At 40.9% G+C, this 26,380-nt stretch overlaps 1 protein-coding gene across 2 annotated transcripts in view; it reads right to left on the bottom strand.

Annotated features, from left to right (window-relative positions):
• The window catches only part of LOC103128537 (calcium uptake protein 1, mitochondrial), an 86,216-nt gene extending 67,515 nt beyond the window's left edge, over positions 1-18,701 (bottom strand). The window contains exon 1 of one of the 2 annotated variants that reach the window (XM_060184225.1): positions 18,547-18,701. The gene's annotated coding sequence lies outside the window, so the exon portion shown is untranslated. Of the gene's footprint in view, positions 1-18,522 lie in introns of both variants that reach the window. The other variant, XM_060184226.1, reaches the window with a different exon arrangement.
• Positions 18,702-26,380: the final 7,679 nt, after the last annotated feature.

Genomic DNA, 26,380 nt, shown 5'->3' with positions numbered 1-26,380 from the left:
GTGGGATGCAGAAGGTGGAAGGTCTGGCTTCTGTAATTGCTTCCCCGCTGAACATGGGCGTTGACTGGTCGGTCCATACTCTCACACGGCAATTCTAACATATCTTCAAAGATGAAATATTCCCCAAAAGTATCCATAATGACACAGAATTTCTCAAATACTTTTTTTTTCCTCCAGGGTTACTGCTGGGGCTCCGTGCCTGCACTACGAACCCACTCCTCCTGGTGGCTATTCTGTCCCTTTTGTTGCCCTTGTTTATCATTGTTGTTGTTGTTATTGTTATTACTGTCATTGTTGTTGGATAGGACAGAGAGAGGAAGGAAAGATAGAGAGGAGGAGAGTAAGACAGATACCTGCAGACCTGCTTCACCACTTGTGAAGTCACCCCTCTGTAGGTGGAGAGCCCAGGGCTTGAACCGGGATCCTTACACTGGTCCTTGTGCTTTGTGTGCACTTAATCTGTTGTGCTACCACCCCCCACCAAATACTTCTATGAAGCATAACATTAATAGATAACCCTGACAGTATATACAAAAACAAACTACATAGCAAAGTCACTTTGAAATAGTGATATGAAAAAATGAAACTACAGATCAGTAAATAGAATGGAATATGAAGTTTTTAAATTAAAACAAAATGAGAAACTATCAGATACTTAGAGGAAAATATTGGCAGAACTCTTTTCCGCATAAATTTTAAAGACATCTTCAATGAAATGAATCCAATTACAAAGAAGACTAAGGCAAGAATAAACCAATGGGACTACATCAAATTAAAAAGCTTCTGCACAGCAGAAAAAAAAAAGAAAAAAATCAATACCCAAACAAAGAGACCTCCCACAGAATGGGAAAAGACCTTTGCATGCTATACATCAGACAAGAGTTTAATAACCAAAATATGTAAAGGGCTTGCCAAACTCAACAACAAGAAAACAAATGACCCCATCCAAAAATGGGGAGAGGAGAGAACATGGACAGAATATTCACCACAGAAGAGATCCAAAAGGCCGACAATCATATGCTTCAAGTCATTGAGTGTCTGAGAAGTGCAAATGAAGACAACAGTGAGATACCACGTCACCCCTGTGAGAATGTCATACATCAGAAAAGATAGCAGCAATAAATTCTGGAGTGGTTGTGGGGACACAGGAACCCTCCTGCACTGTTGGTGGGAATGTCAATTGGTGTAATCCCTGTGGAGAGCACTCTGGAGAACTCTCAAAAGGATAGAAATATCTCTTGAGGATATATCCTAAGGAACCCAATACACCCATGCAAAAAAGCATTTGTGTATACCTATGTTCATAGCAGCACAATTTGTAATAGCCAAAACCTGGAAGCAACCCAGGTGTCCAACAACAGATAAGTGGCTGAGCAAGCTGTGGTCTATATATAGAATGGAATATTACTCAGCACTAAAAACAGTGAATTCACCATTTTCAGCCCATCTTGGATGGAGCTTGAAGAAGTCATGTTAAGTGAAATAAGTCAGAAACAGAAGGATGAATATGGGATGATCTCACTCACATGCAGAAATTGAAAAACAAGATCAGAAGAGAAAACACTCAGCAGAATTTGGACTGGAGTTGGTGTATAAAGTCAGGTACTGGAATATGATGGTAGAGGACGTAGTAGGGGTTGTACTGTTATGCGGAAAAGTGAGAAATGTTATGCATATACAAACTATTGTATTTATTCTCAACTATAAAACATTAATCCCCAATAAAGAAATAAAAAATGGAATGCATCCAAAATGCATGGTTTATTTAAAACTATGTACACTATAATAACATGCACCATCATAACAGATGTAAGGGGGGGGAACCATATGGTCATTTCCACAGATGATAAAAATTTCAATACCCATTCATTCAGTCACTGGTGCAAAAATAATTGAATAGCAAGTGCAAAAAACATGAATCATGACTGCATGCCATATAACTACTTGAAATGAATCACAGACTCAAACTATAAGACTTACATACTGGAAAAGGAAAATATTTGTGACTCACTTTCTGTTTTAGTTTCTTTTTTTCCCTTCATCTTCGTCTTCTTTCTTTGTGATGCCAGAGACTAAACTAAGAGTCTTATATATGGAAGCATACTTTCTACCACAGATCTACATCCTACAACCTGTTTGTGACTCACTTTTGACAAATATTTTTAATATAACAGAAGAACAAGTGAGGAAAATGAATTAGATGGAAAAGATAAATTAGATTACACATCAGAACAAAAATCTCCGGCTCTTAAAAAGACTGTCCTGAGGGGGCTGGGTGGTGCACACGTGCGCCTGATTGAGCACACACATTACAATGCACAAGGACCGGGTTTGAGACCATAGTCCCTACCTGCAGAGGGAAAGGTTTGCAGGTGGTGAAGCAGTGCTGCAGGCTTCTCTCTCTCTCTCTCTCTCTCTCACACACACACACACACTCTCTCTCTCTCTCTCTCACACACACACACACACACACACACTCTCTCTCTCTCTCTCTCTCTCACTCTCTATCCCTCTCAAATTTTGGCTGTCTCTATCTAATAAATAAATACAGGAATTTTTTTTTTAAAGATTCATGAAACAAAAAGGTAGACCATAGACTGGGAGAAAATATGTGAAAAAACATCAGCAATAAAAGATTTCTGGCAAGGGGCTGGGTGGTGGTGCACCTGGTTGAGCACACATTATAATGCGCAAGGACTCAGGTTCAAACCCCCAGTCTCCACCTGCAGGGGAAAAGCTTCACAAGTGGTGAAGCAGGGCTGCAGGTGTCTCTCTGTCTCTCACACTCTCTATCTCCCCCTTCCCTCTTGATTTCTGACTGTCCCTATCCAATAAATAAACATAATTAAAAATTAAAAAAAAAAGATTTCTGGCAGAATATACAATGAACTTTCACAGCTCAGACAATATCCATTTTTTTTAATGTTCCAAAGGTTTATCACAGACACTCAGCCATAAAAGACAAACGGATGACAAATGAATACAGGAAGAAGGCTCAACATCAGTGAGATACAAATGAAAACCAAAGTGGGATATCAACACACAATCAAATGAATGGCAAGCATTTTAAAGCCTGAAGATACCAAATGTTGGAGAGGACATGGAGCAACTCAACAGATGTTTCTCATCATGCTAAATGGAGTTAGTAAGCACATGATCCAGTCATCCTACTCAAGTTTATTAGCAAGATGAATGCTTTACTTTTTTAAAGATTTTTTAATATTTATTTATTTCCTTTTGGTGCCCTTGTTGTAGTTATTATTGTTGTTATTAATGTTGTTGTTGTTGGATAGGTCAGAGAGAAATGGAGAGAGGAGGGGAACACAGAGAGGGGGAGAGAAAGATAGATACCTGCAGACCTGCTTCACCGCTTGTGAAGTGACTCCCCTGCAGGTGGGGAGCTGGGGGCTCAAACCGGGATCCTTAAGACAATCCTTGTACTTTGCACCATGTGTGCCTAAGCCACTGTGCTACCGCCCGACTCCCGATGAATGCTTTATTATTCCACAAAAGCCAGTAAGCAAGTGTTTATACTGGTTTTATTTATAGTAACCCCAAACTGGAAGTACCCTAAAGATTCATCAACACAATAGATAAAATCAAATACAATCTCACAATTAAAAGAAATAAAATATGATGCATGTGAAACCTGAAAATATTTCAAAGTTACTATGTTAGGCAAAGAGACAACATACATACGTGAGACAAGGAGGAGGCTCAATGGTGGAGCACTGGCCTTGCACAAAGGAGGCTCCGGGGTTTGATCCCAGACACCACAAGAGAGCAAGAAGGAAAGTACCATGGATGGTGGAGTGGTACTTGGATTCCTCCCCGCCCCAACCCCAGCTCTCATTCCTATCCAACAACAATGATGATGACATCAACAACAACAACTACAACAATAAAAAAGGGCAACAAAAGAGAAAATAAATAATAATAATTAAAAAATTTAATAAAAAAATCTTCGGAAATGCCCCTATAAATTTAGTGACAGAAAGCAAAGCAGTGGCATATTGCAGGTAGAGACAAAAGAATGGATTACAAGGAAACCTCTTCTGCCAGGATAGCCTGAGGGTGCTTTTTCCCAGGCATGTGCTCTCTGGGTTGGAGAGAACTCTTCTGGAGCCAACCTAGGCTGCTGCCTACTCAGTGATGCGGGAGAGGAACCAGGAACTCTCCTGGCTGAGCTGGAATGCAATGCCATGCTGGCTTTATCCATCTGCATTTATACTCTCCAAGAAGGAAGTGGTAGGGTGTAAAAACAGGGTGTGACTAGGAGAGGGGGCGGAGTGAAAAGAGAGTGCGAAACAGTGGGATTAAACCAGTGCCCTGCAGGCAAAACCGGTCCCAGGTAAAACAGTGATTATGTAAATAGACCACAGCATTAAGCAGGGGGGAGCTGGTGTACTGCCCAACACTTTTTGGTGAAAAGATCATGATCTTGGCCATAAAGATTTTTTTCACATACACATATGTGAAAACTCATTAAAAATTCACTTCAACAATTTCACTTTATTGTGTGGCAATATAAGAAAATTTAGTCCTCTGATGTTTCATCCAATGCCCTTTTAGTTATAACACTGGAAAACAAAATCCTGGCTGATGACACCTTTTTCCAGTCTAGTGCAACTTCACTCTTGCTATGGATTGCCATCCTCCAATGTGTTCATTTGGTGGCCATGCAGAGGAGGACCTAGAGGGGGCTGAATTGTTATGTGGAAAACTGGGAAATGTTACACATGTAGAAACGAGTATATTTTACTCTTGACTGTAAACCATTAATTCCCCCTAATAAAAAAAAAAGTTCAGCCACCTATAGAGGTGCCTCAAAATATTAAACACACAATTACCACACAATCCAGTCACTGCATTTTGGGGAATGCTCACTGGCAGCATTAGTCACAAGACTCAAAATATGGAGGCAACCCAAGTGTCCATCAATTATTAATAGAGAAAAAAAAATGTAATGTACATACATATATACAGAATAGTGTTCAGCCATAAAAAGGAACATTCTGAAAATATTACAAATGCTAAGTGAAATAAATTAATCACAAAAGATACTGCATGCTAACTACATCTTTTTATACTCCTTAATGAGAGAGAAGGGGAAGATAGGGAAAGAGAAAAAAGACATCCATAGCACTTCTTCACTGTTGTTTTCAACGGGTTATGTTGTTTTCGCCAGGCTGGCTTCACGGGCGGGTAACAGACAACCCAGGACTCATGGCTGGGTTGTAGGCAGTATCTCTTTATTCATGCAGGACGCAGCACAATCTAAGACGAGCTAAGTTAAACTCAAAGTACAGTACAGTACTCTAAAACTCACAATGCTGTCTTTATATATACTTCCCAAGTAGGGTGGAAACAGGATGTGACATAGAGAGGGTGGAGAGAAAAGTGACTGGTGAAAATCAGGGTGTGATAAAGAAGGGATCAGGGTGTGACAAGGAGGGGGGGTGGAGCAAAAACATATCATGAAACAGTGGGGATTGAACCAATGCCCTGGAGGGAGGTGTTTGTTAACAGCGGTTATGTAAATAGAATGAAGTGGTTATGTAAATAGAATAGTGTTAAGCAGGGGGGATTTAAACCAAATAAAACAGAAGGGGTCTCATGCATACCAACACTTCACCACTTTTTTTTTTTGCCTCCAGGGTTGTAGCTGGGGCTCAGTGCCTGCACTATGAATCCACTGCTCCTGGAGGCTATTTTTCCCCTTTTGTTGCCCTTGTTGTTCATCATTGTTGTTATTGCTGTTGTTGGATAGGACAGAGAGAAATGGAGAGAGGAGGGGAAGACAGAGAGAGGGAGAGAAAGATAGACACCTGCAGACCTGCTTTCGCTACTTGTGAAGCAACCCCTATGCAGGTGGGGAACCGGGGCCTCGAACCAGGATCCCTACGGCAGTCCTTGCGCTTCGCGCCATGTGCGCTTAACCCACTATGCTAACGCCAGGCCCCATTTCACTAGCTTTGAAGCTTCCCCCCTGTAGATGGGAATCCAGGACTTGAACCCAGGCCCATGTTCATGGCAACATGTGTGCTCAACAGAGTATGCCACCACCTGGCCTCTAACCATGTATTTAAAGCTGTTTGTTTTACCAGAATACTGCTCAGCTCTGGCTTATGGTGGCTCAGGGGACTGAACCTCAAACTACAGAGCCTCAGATATAAGTCTGTTTTTATAACCACTATGCTATCTTTCCCAAGCTGAAGTTGTTTATTTTTATACTCTATATGTTTTGTAGTGTCTGAAATTACAGTGATACTTAAGAGCAATATTATGAGATTGTCAGAATAAAGTTTATTGTCTGTATTCTTACTGAGGTCAGAAAGGTTTTTGTATTTTGGTTTGGTTTCTTGTCCCTGTGAGAATAAATAAAATAAGTAGAAACTGAAATTAACAAAACATCAAGCCCGCAGCCCTCAGATGCTGGAGGGAAATTTACAAGCAGTGAAGCAGTTCTGTAGGGGTTTCTCTCTCTTCTCTCTCCCTCTCTCTCTCTCTCTCTCTCTCTCTCTCTCTCTATATATATATATATATATATATATATATATACCCCCTTCTCAATTTCTGTGTCTATGGGGGGAAAAAAAGGCCACCAGGAGCAGTGGAATGAGTCATCATGCAGGCACTGAGTGCCTATTATAATATTAATGGAAAAAAAATAAAGACACAGTATGATTTTACTTAGTATGTAAAAATAATAGACATACAATAAAATTGTAATTGTGAGGGGCTTGAGGGTTAATTTTTTTTTTAATTACTGCAGAGTTTCTCTCTTGAAGGATGAAAATAGTTCCAGAGATAGTCAAAAGTGATGGGTGGTTTCACAAACATCTGAATGCACTTAATAAACTGTCCAATAAAGAATGGTTAGGATGGTGAATTTTATTTACTTACACCATAATAGAAAGGGTGAGGGAGATTTTGATCCATCCTGTAACATGGATGAATCTCAAAGATTTTGTGGTAAGTAAAATAAGTCAGCCACCAAAAGACAAGTACCTTATCATTCCACTTTCATGAGTTACAACTTACACAGGTTATTTGCAGCAGTGAAATTCATAGAAACAGAGTTGAGAGGTGATGCCTAGGACCAGATGGAGGCAGGAATAGATAATCCTTGTGAAGTATTTTTTGTTTGGGGAAAAGTAAGTGCTTTTGGATGGTTGTACAACAATGCAAACGTGCTTAATGATTTCCAAATAACTATATACTTAAAAAGATTCAAAAGTGGGGCCAGGTGGTGGCACACCTGGTTGAGTGCATGTATTACAATGCACAAGGACCCAGGTTCGAGCCCCCCCCCACCTGCAGGGGGAAAGCTTTGCAAGTGGTGAAGCAGTGCTACAGGTGTCTCTGTCCCTTCCCCTCTCTATCACTCTCTTAATTTCTAGCTGTCTCTATCCAATAAATAAAGATGATAAAAAAAAAAGATTCAAAAGTGTAAGCTTTTAATTGTGGTAAGATATATATACAATTTACCAGTTTCACCATCTTTAAACATATAATCAGCTGAATTAATCAGACCAATCTTGAATTTTTTTTAAAGGCACCTGTAGGGCAGCATTTCCCACACTCCAGATTTATTTAATTGCTTCCTTGCAGAATGGTTTAAATTGTTTCCCTAGTCCCTTGTGTTTACTGAGTGGCACATCTAAAAGCTCGATGAGAAACAAATCAAGCACTTTTAGCAAAAATTCTTCACAGATTATTCTGAATTCTTCATGAGCATGACTTAGGTTTTCTTCTCCAAGAAAAAAAATTCCTTGGGGGTCGGGCGGTGGTGCAGTGGGTTAAGAGCATATGGCGCAAAGCGCAGGGACAGGCGTAAGGATCCCAGTTAGGGCCCCTGGCTCCCCACCTGCAGGGAAGTCGCTTCACAGGCGGTGAAGCAGGTCTGCAGGTGTGTCTTTCTCTCCCCCTCTCTGTCTTCCCCTCCTCTCTCCATTTCTCTGTCCTATCCAACAACGAACAGCATCAACAATGGCAATAATAATAACCACAATGAGGCTACAACAACAAGGGCAACAAAAGGGGGAAAAAAATGGCCTCCAGGAGCGGTGGATTCATGGTGCAGGCACGGAGCCCAGCAATAATCCTGGAGGGGGAAAAAAAAAAAAAAGAAAAAAAATTCCATCAAGTATATTTTTCAACTCAGACTGTAGTTTCCACCACTGGAAGTTAAATTTGGTTGATGTGTCTTCAGTGTTTCCAATTAACATGATCAGTCTTTCTTCAAATATCTTGGGCATACAGAATACAGTTATAAAACCTTGTGACATCTCTTTTTAGCAGTTTTATCACTGGTAGCACTTCTATTTCAGTTTGGTTTACATCTGTCATCATTATGGGCCATACTTCCCAGCTACTTTGCATTTCTAGTAATTGCTGATGAGATACCACACACTGTCAACTTTACCTTCTTCCTTCTGCATTTCTGTAGCTATTCCTGAACTTGGTTCTTGGGCATGATTAAAATTCTTGGAAAGAGCTTGACCTTTTCTGATCTTGCTTCTAATAACTTTTGGCTAGGTTTGGTTTGGGGAAATACTGCCAGCAATAGCGCAATAGATTTTCATGCCTTTCACAAAATACCTGAAGTCCCAGGTTCAATCCCAGCAACACAATAAGCCAGAGCTGAGAAGCGCTCAGGTAGAGGGCCAGGCGGTGGTACAATGGGTTTTAAGCACACACAGTACTGTGTGCCAGTACCCGTGTTCGAGCCCCCGCTTCCCACCAGAAGAGTGAATTTATATCACCAAGCCTCCGTGACTTGAGGGACACCCACAAAATAAAAAGTGCTCAGGTAAAAAAATAAACAAGACAAACAAACAAAACTGAGTCAGAATGGTTCTCACATGAAAGTTAATTTAACCCACTGTGATGCAAAACTATCCTGCATATTCTACATGAGCTTAGTTCATACTCCTGAAAAACATAATCCTGAACACTGTAAACTCAAGTTCTAAAAGATCAAAATCCCTAACATCTAAAATCACAAAAATCATAATCTTGAAGATTAAGATAATAAAAATAAAAATTTGTGAAAAAATAATTGAACTATATTTAAAAGACATTTATTTACATTTTACAACAAAGATTTGAGAAACAAAAATACCACAGAATATGTCAAAATTCACTTTACACGGGGCCAGGTGGTGGTGCACTTGGTTGAGTACACGTTACAATATGTAAGCACCCAGGTTCAAGCTCCCTGTCCCCATCTGCAGGGGGGAAGCTTCATGAGTGGTGAAGCAGGGCTGCAGGTGTCTCTCCATCTCTCTCCCTCTCTATTCCCCCTTCCTGTCAATTGAAGCTTCTTCTTCTAGCGTTTGCCCTTCTTCTGTAGCCAGTCAACAGTGTCAGGTTGAGCCTGATGCTGAGGAATTATTCTGATGCAGTCTCTGCCCCCAGGTTTTACCACACCCAGCGAAATCCTAGCAGTGCCCCTTTCCCAGCGAAATCCTAGCAGTGCCCCTTTCAACCAATCTGTCCCCACACGTCACCCCTGGTTGTTGCCCAATAAAAGCTCTCCCACTCCCCACCCCTTGCTCTCTGGGCTCTCTCTCTCTCCTCCCCCTCCTCTCTCTCTCTCTCTCGCTCTTTGCCAGGGGTGGTGAGGTAGTGGGGACGCCATTTTCGGCTGACTCCACGTGGCCTGAGCCCCCCCTCCTGATCCAATAATAAAGATTTGTGTACCCCACTTGCTCAGGACCTCCTCTCTCTCTCTCCTCAGCAGCGCAGCCCGACAGTCAATACCTGGTTGTCTTTATCTACTAAATAAATAAAGATAACAAAAAATTTTAAAAACAAAATTAAAAAATCACTTTACACAACAAAAAATGTCTATAAGGAGATTTTCTTTTTTTTTGTTTTTTTAATTTCTTAACCAGAGCACTGTTCAGCTCTGGCTTATGATGGTGTAGGGGATTGAACCTGAGACTTTGGAGGCTCAGGCATGAGAGTCTGTTTGTATAACCATTATGCTATATACCCTCCACCCAGGAGATTTTATTTTTCATCAAAACCTACAAGATTTTGCTCTACAAATGCAAATGTAAAAAAAAATCTTTTTATTTATAGAGCAAATTTCACTGTTTTAATATACATACACAATGCTTACACAAAGTCAATGTTGCTATAATACACTTCAGCAGTCAAATTTGCAAAAAAAATGCAAAACATTAATTACAATTCTCTAAAAGTTTTTACACAATTTATGCATTCAGTATTGGAAATGATCTAGTGTTGTGTTATCTTATTTACTCATTTACTCAACAAGCATGCCCTAAATTTGTATAGGTAACAGATACCCTCCTGGATGTTCAACATACAACTTAATCTGACATTAAGAACCATTCAAACTCAGAAAATACATATAATTGCTCCACAATATAGGGAATTCTTTTTTTGTCACTGCCAGGGCTTCAACATTCCAGGTTAACGTTTTCAAACGAGACAGAGATAAAGAGACAGAGACAGTGACAGGGATAGAGGGAGAAAGATACTACAGCACCAACGTTTACTCCAATGTGGTGGAAGACTGGCTCAAACCTGGGTTATGTACACTATCTAAATGAGGTTATTTCACTAGCTCTAACGATGTTTTTTACAAGTAAAAATATTAAGGGGACAACCAACTAAAACAGCCATCACAGGGCAGAGGAAAGCTTTATAAGTCAAAGACCTGCTAATTAATTTAATTTGAAAACAAACAGGAGCACACCAGCTAGAAGATGGTAGGAGGGTAGAGAGGCATCCCAAGCACCACAGACAACCTAAGGAAAGGCACAGACACTAAAAGGCTTGGCTTGTAGGGTGAAGTTCACTATGACTAGAACACGGGAGAAGGAATATGAAAGACTAAAACACAAAAAATATACTTGAATTAGATTCTAAAGTCCTTCTAAGTGTCATGTTACAGAAATTTCAGTCATACTAGGATAGTAGGCAATGTAATGTTTTATTAATTTTTTTTTGAAGAACAAAAAAATGGTGATGGGTTGAATTAAGGCATATTAATCATAAATTTAAAAAGAATAATGATAAAAATATGTACATATAAATAATCCTATTAAGTATCATTTTTACCTATACAGCATTAATCTTTTCTTTTAGAAAATGACACTTCATTTTTTCTTTTTTCCCTTTCTTTCTGCCACCAAGGTTACTACTGGGGCTAATGACTACATAATAACTCTGCTGCTCCCAGCCATCAATTTAATCTTATTAATTTCTATTTATGATAGAGACAGATAAATGAGAGAGGGATACGGGGAGAGAAGGGTAGAGAGAAAGTGAAACACCAGCAGTATTGTTCCACCACTTGTGAAACTTCCCCCCCTCACGGGTGAGGACTGGGGGCTTGAAACCCAGATCCAGGGTAGAGGTAGATAGCATAATGGTTATGCAAAGAGACTCTCATGCCTGAGGCGCCAATGTCCCAAGTTCAATCCTCCAACTCCCCTGCAACACCATAAGCCAGAGCTGAGCAATGAATAAAGAAGTGGAAGGGGAGGGGAAAAGAGAGGAGGGGAAAAAAGAAGGGGGGTGTAAGGATCCTGGTTCGAGCCCCCAGGCTCCCCACCTGTGGGGGGGGGGGTGTCGATCCACAGGTGTCTATCTTTCTCTCCCACTCTCTGTCTTCCCCTCCTCTCTCAATTTCTCTCTGTCCTATCCAACAACAACAGCAATAACAATGATCAACAACAAGGGCAACAAAAGGGAAAAATAGCCTCCAGGAGCAGTGGATTCGTAGTGCAGGCACACGTCCCAGCAATAACCCTTGAGATGGAAGGAAGGAAGGAAGGGAGGGAGGGAGGGAGGGAGGAAACCCAGATCCTCTTCTTGGTCACACGTAGGCTTTTACACCAAGGGAGCCAATGCCAGGCCGAACAACTCATTTTCTTTGACAAATTACTTTTGCCTACACTGAATTCACACAGTTTGAAACCATACATCTCTATGCCCAATCTATACTAAAAACAAAATCTAATCCTGGTCAAACTATTCCACTACTTTAGCCAAAAACTGCCTCCACAAAAGGCAATGAGATTCACACACAGTAGTTTGCTACACTAGTCAAAGGGACATTTTCTCTCGCCTGGGTCTTCTAAGATTGTAGGATGCTAAGTGTACTGCTATTAGTTCAGCCTTTCCCAAAGTCTGACTCTATTTCCCAAAAAAACTTTTCCAGAATTTATCCTTAAATATACAAAGGGAACTAGTGGTTACCTTGTGAAAGTACAAAAGATAAACTGGGGATTTCAATTTTCAATGCTGTATTTTCTAAGTTTCCATTTTTTCCCAGAGTAAGTCCACATTACCTTTATAGTAGGAAATAAAAGACATTCAAAAATATTACACCTGTGTTTGCTTCTCAAATACCTTGCTGCCAGGATCAAAGCCAGAGCCTCAAAAATGTGCAGCCTACCCTCTACCACTGAGTTCATCACCAGCTGAAAATTTTTCTTTCATCAATATTTGTTGGTATGCTTCTAAGACCCCTTCTGTTTCATTGGTTTAATCCCCCCCTGCTTAACGCTGTATTCTATTTACATAACCACTGTATTCTATTTACATAACCACTGCAGGGCATTGGTTTAATCCCCACTGGTTCATGATGTGTTTTTGCTCCACCCCCTCTTGTAGTACACCCTGATTTGCACCAGTCACTTTTCGCTCCACCCTCTCTACGTCACATCCTGTTTATACCCTACTTGGCAAGTATATTAGTTTAGTTTAGTTTAATTTGGCTTAGAGTGTGCTGCGTTCTGCATGAATAAAGAGATACTGCGTACAACCCAGCCATGAGTCCCTGGTCGTCTGTCTCCCGTTCATGAAGCCAGTCCAACAAATATTTACTATTGTTAAAGTACCAACAGTGTCTTCATAATTTGCCAAAGTAAACAGAACATCTACCTAAAAATAAACTTTTCCCCTTGGCACAAAGATCAATTATTTCCTTAGAGGCAACCATATACCATTATACCTCATAGTAAAATTACTCAGGAACGTCCTCTGTGATTAGACTTAGATCTAATCATCTTGGCAATCCAGTAGAATGGCCCAAAGAAGACACCATAAGTTTTTAATCAAATATTTATTACATAGGCCTAGACACCCCCTACTTCACTTCCCTCAAACACTCTAGCTACTCAACTACCAAAAGAAAGATCTATCTCTAATCTCTTCTGACAGCATCAGCAATATTGTGAACCCTTGATAATCTCTAGAAGAAACACAGTTATCCCAATAATTGTTTTAATTAAAAAGTTTACCAGATCATAATAAATTTAATGTCAAACTATGAAAAAAAAGTTTACAAAAAAAACTTTCAGTTATAATCATTCTATATAATACTGCTTTATGGGGAAAAATTAAACAACACTCCTTTGGAATACAAAAAGTCTACTGAAAACTGTAAGTGTAATCTATAGATTACAGAAGAAGATACCAAAATGTGCTTATGTTCTTTAAATTCTACTAGCTTCTACTAAAAGAAAAAAAAAAAAAAAAGACTGACTGATAGGAGAGACAGGCAGAGAACCAGAGCATCACTCTGGCACACACAACATTAGGTACTAAATTCACACCTACAAATCAGACAGATACTCTACTGCCTGCACCACCTCCCAGCTCCACTTTTACTAGCTTTCATAAGTCTCTCTCACTTTCTCCCCAAAGAATATACTCCTAAATATTCCTTTTGTTAGTATCATACTGTATTTTGTAGCCTCAGGAAAAAAACACTTAAAGGGTGTCAATGACCCTTTCATGATATAATTAGGTGGCCACAGTGATGTCTTTAAATGGAAGTGACAATTAGAGATCAAATCTGATGATAAATTGTGGCTACCGCACCTGAAACTTACATAATGCCATGTTCCAATGTTACTTCAACTAGGAAATCAATACATTTAAGGGGCTGGGTGGTGGTGCACCTGGTTGAGTGCACATGTTACAAGGCACAAGGAGACAGGTTCAAGCTGTCACCACTTGCAGGGGGAAAGCTTTGCCAGTGGTGAAACTGTACTGCAGGTGTCTCTCTTTTTCTCTCCCTCTCTATATCCCCATTCCCTCTCAACTTCTGACTATCTCTAGCCAGTAAATAAAGATAATAAAATTTTAAAAAGTAAATTTAAAAAAAGTTTAAGTAGCTGCAGGCCAGGGCCAGATACGTCTCTCACAGACAAACAGCAGTAGGGTCTAAAGGCACTACTCAGCAAGGTCATTACCATGCCCACACCAGAAAGACAGTACGTTGGTTCTCTAGCCAATACCTATCTATATATACGGATGATCACACGTTATTAATTTATCATCTGGTTCAATGAAACAAACTCTAATACAATGATCAACTCCAAACTATTTCACATTATCTACAAATTCCTTTCTTCTGCTGCTCGACCACTTTCACAGGTGACCCAAAGAAATGCTTTAAAATATTGGCATGCTGACAGAGGAACCCTTTTACATTGCTGGTGGGAATGTAAATTGGTACAGCCTCTGTGGAGAGCAGTCTGGAAAACTCTCAGAAGGCTAGACATGGACCTTCCATATGATCCAGTAATTCTTCTCCTGGGGTTTTACCCCAAGGACTCCATAACACCCAACCAAAAAGAGGTGTGTACTCCTATGTTCATAGCAGCACAATTCATAATAGCTAAAACCTGGAAGCAACCCAGGTGCCCAACACCAGATGAGTGGCTGAGAAAGCTGTGGTATATATACACAATGGAATACTATGCAGCTATCAAGAACAATGAACCCACCTTCTCTGACCCATCTTGGACAGAGCTAGAAGGAATTATGTTAAGTGAACTAAGTCAGAAAGATAAAGATGAGTATGGGATGATCCCACTCATCAACAGAAGTTGACTAAGAAGAACAGAAAGGGAAACTAAAAGCAGGACCTGATCAAATTGTAAGTAGGGGACCAAAGTAAAAAACCCAGTGGTGAGGGGTAGACATGCAGCTTCCTGGGCCAGTGGGGGGTGGGAGTGGGCGGGAGGGTTGGGTCACAGTCCTTTGGTGGTGGGAATGGTGTTTATGTACACTCCTAGCAAAATGTAGACATATAAATCAGTAGTTAATTAATATGAGGGGGAAAATCAATTGTATGTCTCAAAGTTTCTCAAAACACAAACTGAATCTTTTTAATATATAGGCTGTGTATTTGATATGCGGACTCTCTCAAAAGCCTAGACCAAGTAGATTAGAAGCATCCAATAGCACAGCTATATACAAGATACTGGATACTGTACAGCAAACCATAACAAAAGGACTTTTCAAAGTTAACCCAACTAACAAATAATGTGATGATAACATTAACTATCTTTTTGAACCCTAAGACAGCAGGAACCTCACATCTCCACTATAGAGCCCCTACTTCCCCCAGTCCTGGAACCCTTGGATAGGGACCACTTTCCCGTATGCCTCTCCCAATCCATACCAAATAATATTGTATCCGCCGATCACAACATAACCAACACAACGATTGCCACCTCAACATGCTTCACCTCAGACTGTGTCCAGAGACTTCACGTGTGGAATGACAACCCTTCAGCTTCATTACTCGGGTGAGACCTTTCCTTTTATAGTACACTCTAATTTCATCTCAGGTGGCTCACTTTCTAACAAAGTCCCATAACCTAGATACACACCAGTTTCTGTGAGAGAGAGCTTATGTTCACATGTATCCATAAACTACTGCAAAACATATATCTGAAAGCAGAAGTACACTAGAGTTTGCAGTGAGTACCTCCCTAACACTTCCTCTCCACTATTCCAAGCTTGGGATCCATGATTGCTCAACAAATTGTTTGGCTTCGTATGTTAACTCTCTTTTCAATCACCAAGTTCCAGATGCCACCAGCATGCTGGCCAGGCTTCCCTGGATTGAAGACCCCCACCAATGTGTCCTGGAGCTCAGCTTCCCCAGAGACCCACCCTACTATGGAAAGAGAGAGGCAGACTGGGAGTATGGACCGACCAGTCAACGCCCATGTTCAGCGGGGAAGCAATTACAGAAGCCAGGCCTTCCACCTTCTGCAATCCACAATGACCCTGGGTCCATGCTCCCAGAGGGCTAGAGAATGGGAAAGCTATCAGGGGAGGGGGTGAGTTATGGAGATTGGGTGGTGGGAATTATGTGGAGTTGTACCCCTCCTACCTTATGTTTTTGTTCATTAATCCTTTCTTAAATAAAAAATTTAAAAAAAAAAATTTTTTTAAATATTGGCATGCTAACAACAACAAAAAAAAGTCCCCCACTCACAAAAACTGTGATAGTCACATTTCTTCATAAAAAGAATAAAAAGAAAATATTGGCAGAACTTTTTTCTGCATAAATTTCAAAGACATCTTCAATGAAATGAATCCAATTACGAATCAAAGAAGACTAAGGCAAGCATAAACCTATGGGACTACATCAAATTAAAAAGCTTCTTCACAGCAAAAGAAACCACTACCCAAACCAAGAGACCCCTCACAGAATGGGAGAAGATCTTTACATGCCATACATCAGACAGGAGTTTAATAACCAGAATATATAAAGAGCTTGCCAAACTCAACAACAAGACAACAAATAACCCCATCCAAAAATGGGGGGAGGACATGGACAGAATATTCACCACTGAAGAGATCCAAAAGTCTGAGAAACACATGGAAAAATGCTCCAAGTCTCTGATTGTCAGAGAAATGCAAATCAAGACAACAATGAGATATCACTTCACTCCTGTGAGAATGTCACACATCAGAAAAGGTAACAGCAGCAAATGCTGGAGAGGGTGTGGGGTCAAAGGAACCCTCCTGCACTGCTGGTGAGAATGTCAATTGGTCCAACCTCTGTGGAGAACAGTCTGGAGAACTCTCAGAAGGCTAGAAATGGACCTACCCTATGATCCTGCAATTCCTCTCCTGGGGATATATGCTAAGGAACCCAACACACCCATCCAAAAAGATCTGTGTACACATATGTTCTTGGCAGCACAATTTGTAATAGCCAAAACCTGGAAGCAACCCAGGTGTCCAACAACAGATGAGTGGCTGAGCATGTTGTGTTCTATATACACAATGGAATACTACTCAGCTGTAAAAAATGGTGACTTCACCGTTTTCAACCGATCTTGGATGGACCTTGAAAAATTCATGTTAAGTGAAATAAGCCAGAAAACAGAAGGATGAATATGGGATGATCTCACGGGCAGAAGTTGAAAAACAAGATCAGAAAAGAAAACGCAAGTAGAACCTGAAATGGAATTGGCGTATAGCACCAAAGTAAAAGATTCTGGGGTGGGTAGGTGGGTGGGGAGAATACAGGTCCAAGAAGGATTCAGAGGACCTAGTGGGGGTTGTATTGTTATGTGGGAAACTGGGGAATGTTATGTATGTACAAACTATTGTACTTACTGTTGAATGTAAAAGATTAATTGCCCAATTAAAAAAAAAAGAAATCTAGAATCTGAGGAGTCGGGCGGTAGTGCAGCGGGTTAAGAGCAGGTGGCGCGGCGGTGCAAAGTGTCTAAGGATCCCGGTTCGAGCCCCCAGCTCCCCACCTGCAGGGGAGTCGCTTCACAGGCGGTGAAGTAGGTCTGCAGCTGTCTATCTTTCTCTCCCCCTTCTCTGTCTTCCCCTCCTCTCTCCATTTCTCTGTCCTATCCAACAACGACTACATCAATAACAACAACAATAATAACTACAATAAAAAATAACAAAGGGGAAAAAAAGAATAAAAAGAAGCCCTTCCAGGTGCCAGGTGACACAGTGAGAAAAGAGTATTTTTCTGTTTTCTCTTGGCAACAAAATGGTTATTCCACTTATCTTTACAGATAGCTACAATACTTTTTAGGCATCCAACAGGGAAGTTAAAAAAGAAAACATAAAATAGCAACTTAAAAAGCAGTCCGTTTCTAAACTCCTCTTCCAACATTGAATAATAACTCCCAGTTCTTTCTGTGGGTCACTAGAGGATGATGAGAAAATACAATTAAAGAAGGGGGGGAGATAAACTTGAGAAAATGAGAACGGGTCGATGCTGGGAAAGGGTTTTTTGTTTGTTTTTAGAAAGCGTGCACTAGGATCTGATTTGTCACTTTTTCTTTCTGGTTCAATGTTTTAACAATTGTCCCCAATCACAGCTCTAGCTGTACACACATACCCATTTGCATCTACACCTATAAAGCCCAGAAGGAAAAGTCAAGTTGACCTGAGAACACGGACCTGGGTGCCCCAATGAATCGGCCCTGCACCGGGCACTGGGAAAAGTTCTCCCCGGACGGGGAGCAGGAGCTCGGCGAGGAGGAGAGCGCAGGGCACGCGGCGAGCAGCGCTGCGGGGCGGCTGTCAGAGGCGAGCGCGGGGCGCAGCAGCTGCAGGCAGCTCAGCCCCCGGCCCGAGCAGTCGCCGGGCCCCAGGGCCGACCGGCCGCTGAGGTCGAGCTCCTTCACCTGTTTCCGCGCGCGCACACCACACACAGCCTCCTCCCCTTTTCCTAAATGGCCGTCTCCTCACCCCCTTTCCAGACTCCAGGCTCACGCATCCAAGATCCAGTTCCAGCGGCCGCGCCTTCAAAGCCGCCTACCTCGAATAACCATCGAGACGAAGAAACAGTCAAGTCTCCACCTCCCATCCTCCCCCGCCCCCCGCCCGGCCACCCTCACGTGACTCTCCTAGCCCTGGGGCATGTCGGGATCGCGGCGAAATGAAAGTGGGTGGGGCGCAGGGGGAACCGAGCTGGGCGGGGGCGGGGCCCAGTGACCAAGCGTGGCCGCGCCCTGCCACGCGCCCCCCCTTCCGCGTGCTGGCGGCAAGCGCGCGCTGGGTACTGCGGTCCACTGACAGCTGTGTTGTACCTGCTGCAGCCGCGTTGCCTATGCAAAAGGAAGGCGATGGAAAGAAAACCAGACCACTGCGAATTCGCAAGAGTTTGAGGTTCAAGCTTCTGGTGTAACTTCCCTAGTTCCTGACCTGAAAACTTCTTTCTTTGAATTTAGAAATCCCTTAACAGCTTCCTCCACACATGGGTTTCTTAAGTATTAGTTTTGCAAAGTAGTAGTATTAAAGAAATTAGACAACATGTTCATCCTGGAAGATGCTGCTCTCTGGAGAGAAAAATTTAAAGAAGGATTGCCCCTCCTGCTGTGGAAATAAGATGGAAATATTTTTTATTATGAACCAAAGAGCTTTCAAATAAAAGTTTCCTCTTCAAGAATGTCTTTAGCGGAACTGTAGAAAAGTCTACAGCTATGTAGACAAGAGAAAGTTTAACTATTGGGTTAAGCAGATAGCATAACGATTATGCAAAAAGACCCTCATGCCTGAAACTCCCAGGTCTCAGGTACTAAGCCTAAACTGAGCAGTACTCCTGAGAAAAAGAAAGTATAACTATTACTGGGCTAAATGTGTAGTAATCGAACTATTATTGTCTCCATTTCTTCTCAGAAGAGTTTGCCTCCCTAATAACCCAAGGAGAAGGATTATTGTGTGCCCTAGACACCGTATTAGCACTTTGCGTATGACCCAATGTTCCTTTGTTAAGTATGTGTTTGCATATTCTCTCACGGGTGGAGTCTAAGACTCGAAGGTATGCAGTAAACATTGGAAGTAGGACACAGGCCTGGATCTGCGGCAATGTTCTTTAACCTGCTGTCTTCAGGATCTGTCGCAAAAGTTAGGAATCTTTGATAATTTGTTTCTCAGTCATCAGAATGTACCTTTTGTGTTTCCTTTTCCGTGTAGGGACTGTTCTTTGTTAAGTGAGAAATTTGTTAAAGAACGATTTCCCCATTTATTAGTAGTCATTTACTATGTTACCCCTTCTAGACAGATTGTTAACTCAAATGACTGAAATGCCAAATTGTCACAGATTACTATGGAACACTTTAGGGGTTCGTGGTATCTTAAGTAAAAGCGAAGTCAGATGTTTCCAGTTCACGAGAGAAAAAAAAGAATATTAAATCATTAAAACACAATAGTTGACCCCACCTACAGGGAGGAGGCTTCACTAGCAATGAAACAGTGCTGCAGATGTCTACCCCTTCAGCAACAATTTCCATCTGTAGCCAAAATAAAAAAAATAGTTTTACATATAAATTTGTTTTTAAATGTTGGATAAAATCTATTATTAAGAATTGTGAAATTCATACTTAATTATTCAACATTTGTATATATAAAACTAGTAACATGTAAAAACACAAGTCACTGGTTCTTAAACCTTCTAGTCTCAGGATCCTTTTAAGTTCAAAATCACTGAGGATTTTGAACAGTTTTTGTTCATGTGTCTTAAATGTATCAATGCTTATATTAGAAATTTAAAAATAATGTTCATTTCATAATTAAGGCATATTTAACTTAAATAACATTTTATTAATAACTATATTTTCTCAAGAAAATATAAGAGCAGAATGTTTTTGCATTCTTGTAAATCTCTTTACTGTCTAGTTTCATCCTAGGCATCTAACTCTCATATTTTTTCTTTACCCATTTTGCAATCACAAGTTATATCACCTTTAGAAAACTCCATTAAACACTCGAGAGAATCAGAATGATAAAGATAAATAGCATCTTATTGCTAAGAAAAAATATCTTGACCTTATAGATCAATGGGAAGTATTTCAGGAACCCTTAGGAGACCTTGAGAACCACTATTTTATTTTACTTTCATTTTTACTAGTAATTTAATATTGATTTACAAAATTACAAGATACAGGGGTATAATTACACACTGCTTCCACCACCAGAGTTCTGTTCCTTATTCCCTCTATTGGGAGCTACAGCAGTTCTTCAAAGGTTGCAGACATGGGTTAACTATTATTTCTACAACTATCTGTCTATATTTGTACATATTTGCCCATTTTTTTTCCATGGTCCCATCTTCTCTTCCTTTCTAAGTCACACATACACCCACCACTATTCCTGAATGCCCTCCCATTTTTCCTCTTCTCTTTCTGAGTCCTGATGGAGTTGGGAGTTCAGAGCCCTCTAGTCATCTTCTGTTGTTTCTCCCTGTTGGTAGTATGGACCAAAATTCTTTTTGGCGTGCAGAGGTGGGAGTTCTGGCTTCCTTAACTGCTTCTCTGCTGGACGTGGGCATTGGCAGGCCAGTCCATAGTCCCAGCCTGTTGCTGTCTTTCCCTAGTGGGCTAGGGCTCTAGAGATGTAGTTCCAGGACATGTTGGTGAGGTTGTCTGCCTAGGGAGTTCAAGATGGAATCATAGGAGCATCTGCAACTTGGTGGCTGAAAAGCAATAAGATATAAAGAAGGACAAAATGTCTCATAAACAGGAACCCAAAAGCAGGAGTAGGACAGATGAGAATAGAGATCTTAGGGTAAAAAAGAATCTAGGAAATCTATTTTAGGTATGTTCCTAAGGGCCTGTGACTATCATAGTTTTTGCTTGAGTTTGATAGATAACATGGAATCAGACAAAAATATTTGGGAATACGGTGGCAGAGATGAGAATAGAATTAGAAAGTTAAATTAGGGCAGAGAGTAGCTCCCAGTCTTGAAGAAAATCTATGAATAAAATTAACTGTTTGCCCCATCCACCTGACCTAGTGCCCATATATTTTCATATCTCACAGAGGAACCTGTGTACCCTCTGAGTGCCTATCAGTCTGAGCTCATAGTTCATGATCACAGCTGGGAACACTGCAGGCTGCACTCACTTCAGGACCAGTCTTACTTGAGTGGCAGAGCCAGATGACCCAGCCTCCCTTGAGAGTAGGGCAGTCCCTACCATTGCTACTTGATAGTGAGGGCAGGGTCACAGAGAGGCCAACAAGAGAGTTTATGATGATGTTCCTGATGGAAGTGACATTATGGTGGAGAGAGGGATCTATTAGAGGTCTTGGCCCATCATATTTGTGCGAGAATCCAAGGATTCCCTAACTAGGGCCCCAGATAATGAGGTGGTCTGGTGTTGACCAAAAAGGCCATTATTAAGTGTGCCCATCTCTTGTCCTTATCCAGATTTTACACTCTTTCCTCTACCTGACGAGCTTAGACTTTCTCCCAGTTGTTGAACTATTGGGTATCATGTGTTGTATTCAACCGGTATTAGGCTTATGGGGTCTATCTTCTTTGGTCCTTTATGCTAGATTGCCAAGCTTATTTGTTCCAATTCTGATCAATTAGAGAATTTATGATGCCTTCTTTAGGCTAAAGAAAATATTTTATTCAGAGCTATGGTTTAGGCAGTCGGAGAACTTGAAGTATTAAATCTATATTCCCCCTGACATGTTAAATTAATAGTGACATTTATGAGATTATAATTTAATAGAATTATAATTTCCTACCTTTCCACCACCAAAGGTCTGGACCACCCCCACCCCCCCACCCCCAGATAACCACTATAGTTTTCAACATTCTGAATATGGGTTGGCTTTTTGTTTGTTTCAAGCTCCTGTGGAGAACCATTATTTTAAATCATACAAATGTTACTACTACTGTGTTTTTGTTGTTTTGTTTTGTTTTGTTTTTTGTCTAATCATTTTGTCATCAAGTAGGACATTAGGTGGAAACCATAATAAGACAGGAACAATTTACAAATTAGGGGGCTGTAGATCTGGGTTCTATTCCCAGCTTCCCACCTGCAGAGAGGAAGCTTCACAAGAGGTCAAGCAGGTCTGCAGGTATCTCTGTCTTCCCTTCCCCTCCCTTCTCAATTTCTCTCTGCCCTGTCAAAAAGAGAGAGAGAAGGAGAGAGAGAGAGAAAAACATGACTTCCAGGAGCAGTGGATTCACGGTGCTGGCATCGGGCCCCAGTTATAACTCGAGGCAAAAAATGCAAAGTAAACTAGATCTACTAGACATGTAAGTTTTTTTTCTCATTTATCAGGAGTAGAGTTAAGTTAGGAGGATTCAGGGTCATAACTGAGCACAGCTACATTCTGCATTAGAAATCAGTTCACCCAATCTATAAGCATCTTTCAATCTGATATATAAGGTAGTTCCTGTCATATGAGTATATATAATATCACAAAAGTAGGTTTGGATCCCAAAATTGATATTATAACTACTTTGACAAATAAAATTTGAAACTGAAAAGCTTTTTCATAAGCATGTATTTGATGTCTATTATATACAAGGCTCATAATAACAGGTGTTGATCCTATAAATATAAATATATATACATATAAAATATATATGTATAAATATCCTATAAAGACAGTTTCTACCCTTTGGTAACTTGTATTGATATATATATATATATATATATATATATATATATATATATATATATATAACAAATACATTTATACCAGTAATGCTTATTACTGGTATAAATGTATTTTTCACCATGTCATAATTCCCAAATCAGTTTGATGATAAATGTCTCAATGTTTCAGAATTATCTAAGATTTTTGAAATGTAGATTCTGGAATCATGAGATATTCTATTTAAGTGAACAAAGGTGGTGATCAGAACATAGGATTTTTTTTAAAGTGATGCAAGTGATGCCCCTGTAATGATGAGTTTGACAGTAAATACTAAATACATGAATAAGGAAAGCACTTTAGTCTTTGTTCCTGTTACTGTCATACTGCAAATGTGATCTCATTCTTTCATCTTCAATGTGTCAAAAACAGATCATTATTGGGAAGATCTGTGTTATAAAGGACAGTTAATAATTCCATTCAAATAAAGAAATAGAGATTGTAGTACTCATTTCAAACTTTTGTAGTTCGTCTGCTTTTATCACATAAAAACAAAATGTGAGGTGTTATCACAGCAGTTTTCAGCATATCATATCATTTTTTTTTAAATGTACTTTTCAACAAGCACCTAACTGCAAATGGCACTATTTTATAGAAATATGATTCAATTTCATATAAAAATGAATCCAGTGATATGTCCTAAACTTCATTATATTTATCTTCAGAGTTCTACAGTATACTATGGTATTTTTAAAAACTATGTATTTTTCTGTATTGAATTTCTTCTTTTTTTTTCCCCTCCTATTGCGGGGGCTCAGTGTCTATAAGATAGAGAGAAATTGAGAGGGGAGGGTAGATAGAGAGCCTGCAGACCTGCTTCACCGCTTGTGAAGTGACCCCCATGCAGGTAGGAAGCCAGGGGTTTGGACTGGGTTACTTGTGCTGGTCCTTGTGCTTGGCACTATGTGCACTTCACCTGATGTGCCTCCTCCCGGCCCCTGCTTGTTTTCTTTTTTAACCTTGTTTCTATTCTAACGATGTGTGTATATGACTTTTATAGGTAGTTTTGAAAGTTAACCCAGCAGGTAAGCATGTAACTAATCATTTCAGTGCCGCCGACCTCCCAACTGGGGGCTCAGCAGGCTGATCCAGGGAGAATGAGACTTATAGGTGGGAGGTGGATTCGGCGCGACAGACAACACTGAGACACATGAGTTTCAATGCTGCTGCAATCTTTTACTGATATAGAGATTCTTTTTATAATAGCATAACAAAGAAGCATAAATCAAAAGCTGGCCAAGTCAGTTGACCACAAAGTACGCAGGGTACATTTTTTATAAGTAACACAGACAGGAGGAACTGAAGGCATACAACTACCATCAAAACGAAAGCACAGCCATACTGTTCTTTCATGGGTTATTAACCACATCCCTTTGGTTTCAGACAAAAGTCAATTTATCAGTAAGAACTAAATGCTTTCACTGCTCTCATTTATCCAAAGGGCTATTCTTTCTCCTTCCAAGCACTGGACCTTAATACCCAGAATAGGGGAGGCACTAGTGGGAACACGGCGTCTTGCTCTGATCCTTATGCCAAGCTCCCTTTCCTGTAATCTACCTAAGACAATATGCAGGTGCATTTCAGGGTTGCTATGTAACATGTTTCCTGGGAAAGCTAAAGGACCATTGTCTGTATGATTGAATGTAATATTTCTGAGAATAGTGCTCAGTCCTTGCTCAACCTGGATAGCCAAGTCATTGGGGCTTGAAGTGCTGGGATTTACTGTTGTAAGGGGCTTTTCATCCAGTGGGGTCCCATCTGGAATGTCCAGACTAGACTTGGGGGGTTCCACTGTAAGCGTCTCCGGAGTCTCCTGGACATTCCCTGGGTGGCCTGCATAAAGCATGATAAACAACAACAGTAAGCTTTCAGAAGCGAAACCAAGTCCACCTAGCCATCCAAGGCCTTTCCGCCAACCGGGAGACCCAGGGATCCGTCCACACAAATATCCAGGCTTCTGTCCACCACCTATCTTGGGTACGGTCTTCCGTACAGGAGCTTGTAAGGCCCCTGTCCGGTTCCCTAACCAGGTCACCCGCACTGTTTTGTCACACCGCGGTCGTGGCCTGCCTATCTGGCCAGACAGGTGTGGCATTTCAGTTTATTTTTTATTTTTTATTTTTTTTCTTTGGGCCGCCTGCACTTAACCCCCTGCGCTACCGCCTGACTCCCATAACCCTATTTTTCATGTCATTAAGGTAGCAACTGCAGGGGCCAGGTAGTGGGATCCTTGGTAGAGTCCATGTTACCATGCACAAGGACCTGGTTTTAAGCCCCCAGCCCCAACCTGCAGTGGGGAAGCTTCATGAGTGGTGGAGCAAGTCTTGGTGTCTCTCTCTAACGACTTACTGTGGACTTCCTGCTTGTGAAACTCTAGGTGTATTTATTTATTTATTTATTTATTTTATTTAAGAAAGGATTAATTAACAAAACCATAGGGTAGGAGGGGTACAACTCCACACAATTCCCACCGCCCAATCTCCATATCCCACCCCCTCCCCCGATAGCCTTCCCATTCTCTATCCCTCTGGGAGCATGGACCCAGGGTCATTGTGGGTTGCAGAAGGTAGAAGGTCTGGCTTCAGTAATTGCTTCCCCGCTGAACATGGGCATTGACTGGTCGGTCCATACTCCCAGTCTGCCTCTCTCTTTCCCTAGTAGGGTGGGTCTCTGGGGAAGCGGAGCTCCAGGACACATTGGTGGGGTCTTCAATCCAGGGAAGTCTGGCCGGCATCCTGATGACACCTGGAACCTGGTGACTGAAAAGAGAGTTAACATACAAAGCCAAACAAATTGTTGAGCAATCATGGACCCAAAGCTTGCAAAAGTGGAGAGGAAGTGTTAGGGAGGTACTCACTGCAAACTCTAGTGTACTTCTGCTTTCTTACTTTGGTGCCATACTCCAAACTCAGTCAATTTCTGCTTTGCGTTTCTACTTCTTTTTTTTTTTTTTTTACATGCATAACATTCCCCAGAATCCCATTTAACAATACAACCCCCACTATTTCATTCATCATTTTTCATGGACCTGTATTCACCCCAGAGTCTTTTACTTTGGTGTAATACTCCAATTCCATTTCAGGTTCGACTTGTGTTTTCTTTTCTAATCTTGTTTTTCAACTTCGGCCTGACAGTGAGATCATCCCGAATT

Source organism: Erinaceus europaeus, unplaced genomic scaffold (genome assembly GCF_950295315.1).
Source record: "Erinaceus europaeus unplaced genomic scaffold, mEriEur2.1 scaffold_258, whole genome shotgun sequence".
NCBI classification, from domain to species: domain Eukaryota; kingdom Metazoa; phylum Chordata; class Mammalia; order Eulipotyphla; family Erinaceidae; genus Erinaceus; species Erinaceus europaeus.
Note: the sequence above shows the minus strand (reverse complement) of the source record. Positions and strands in the feature narration are given on the sequence as shown.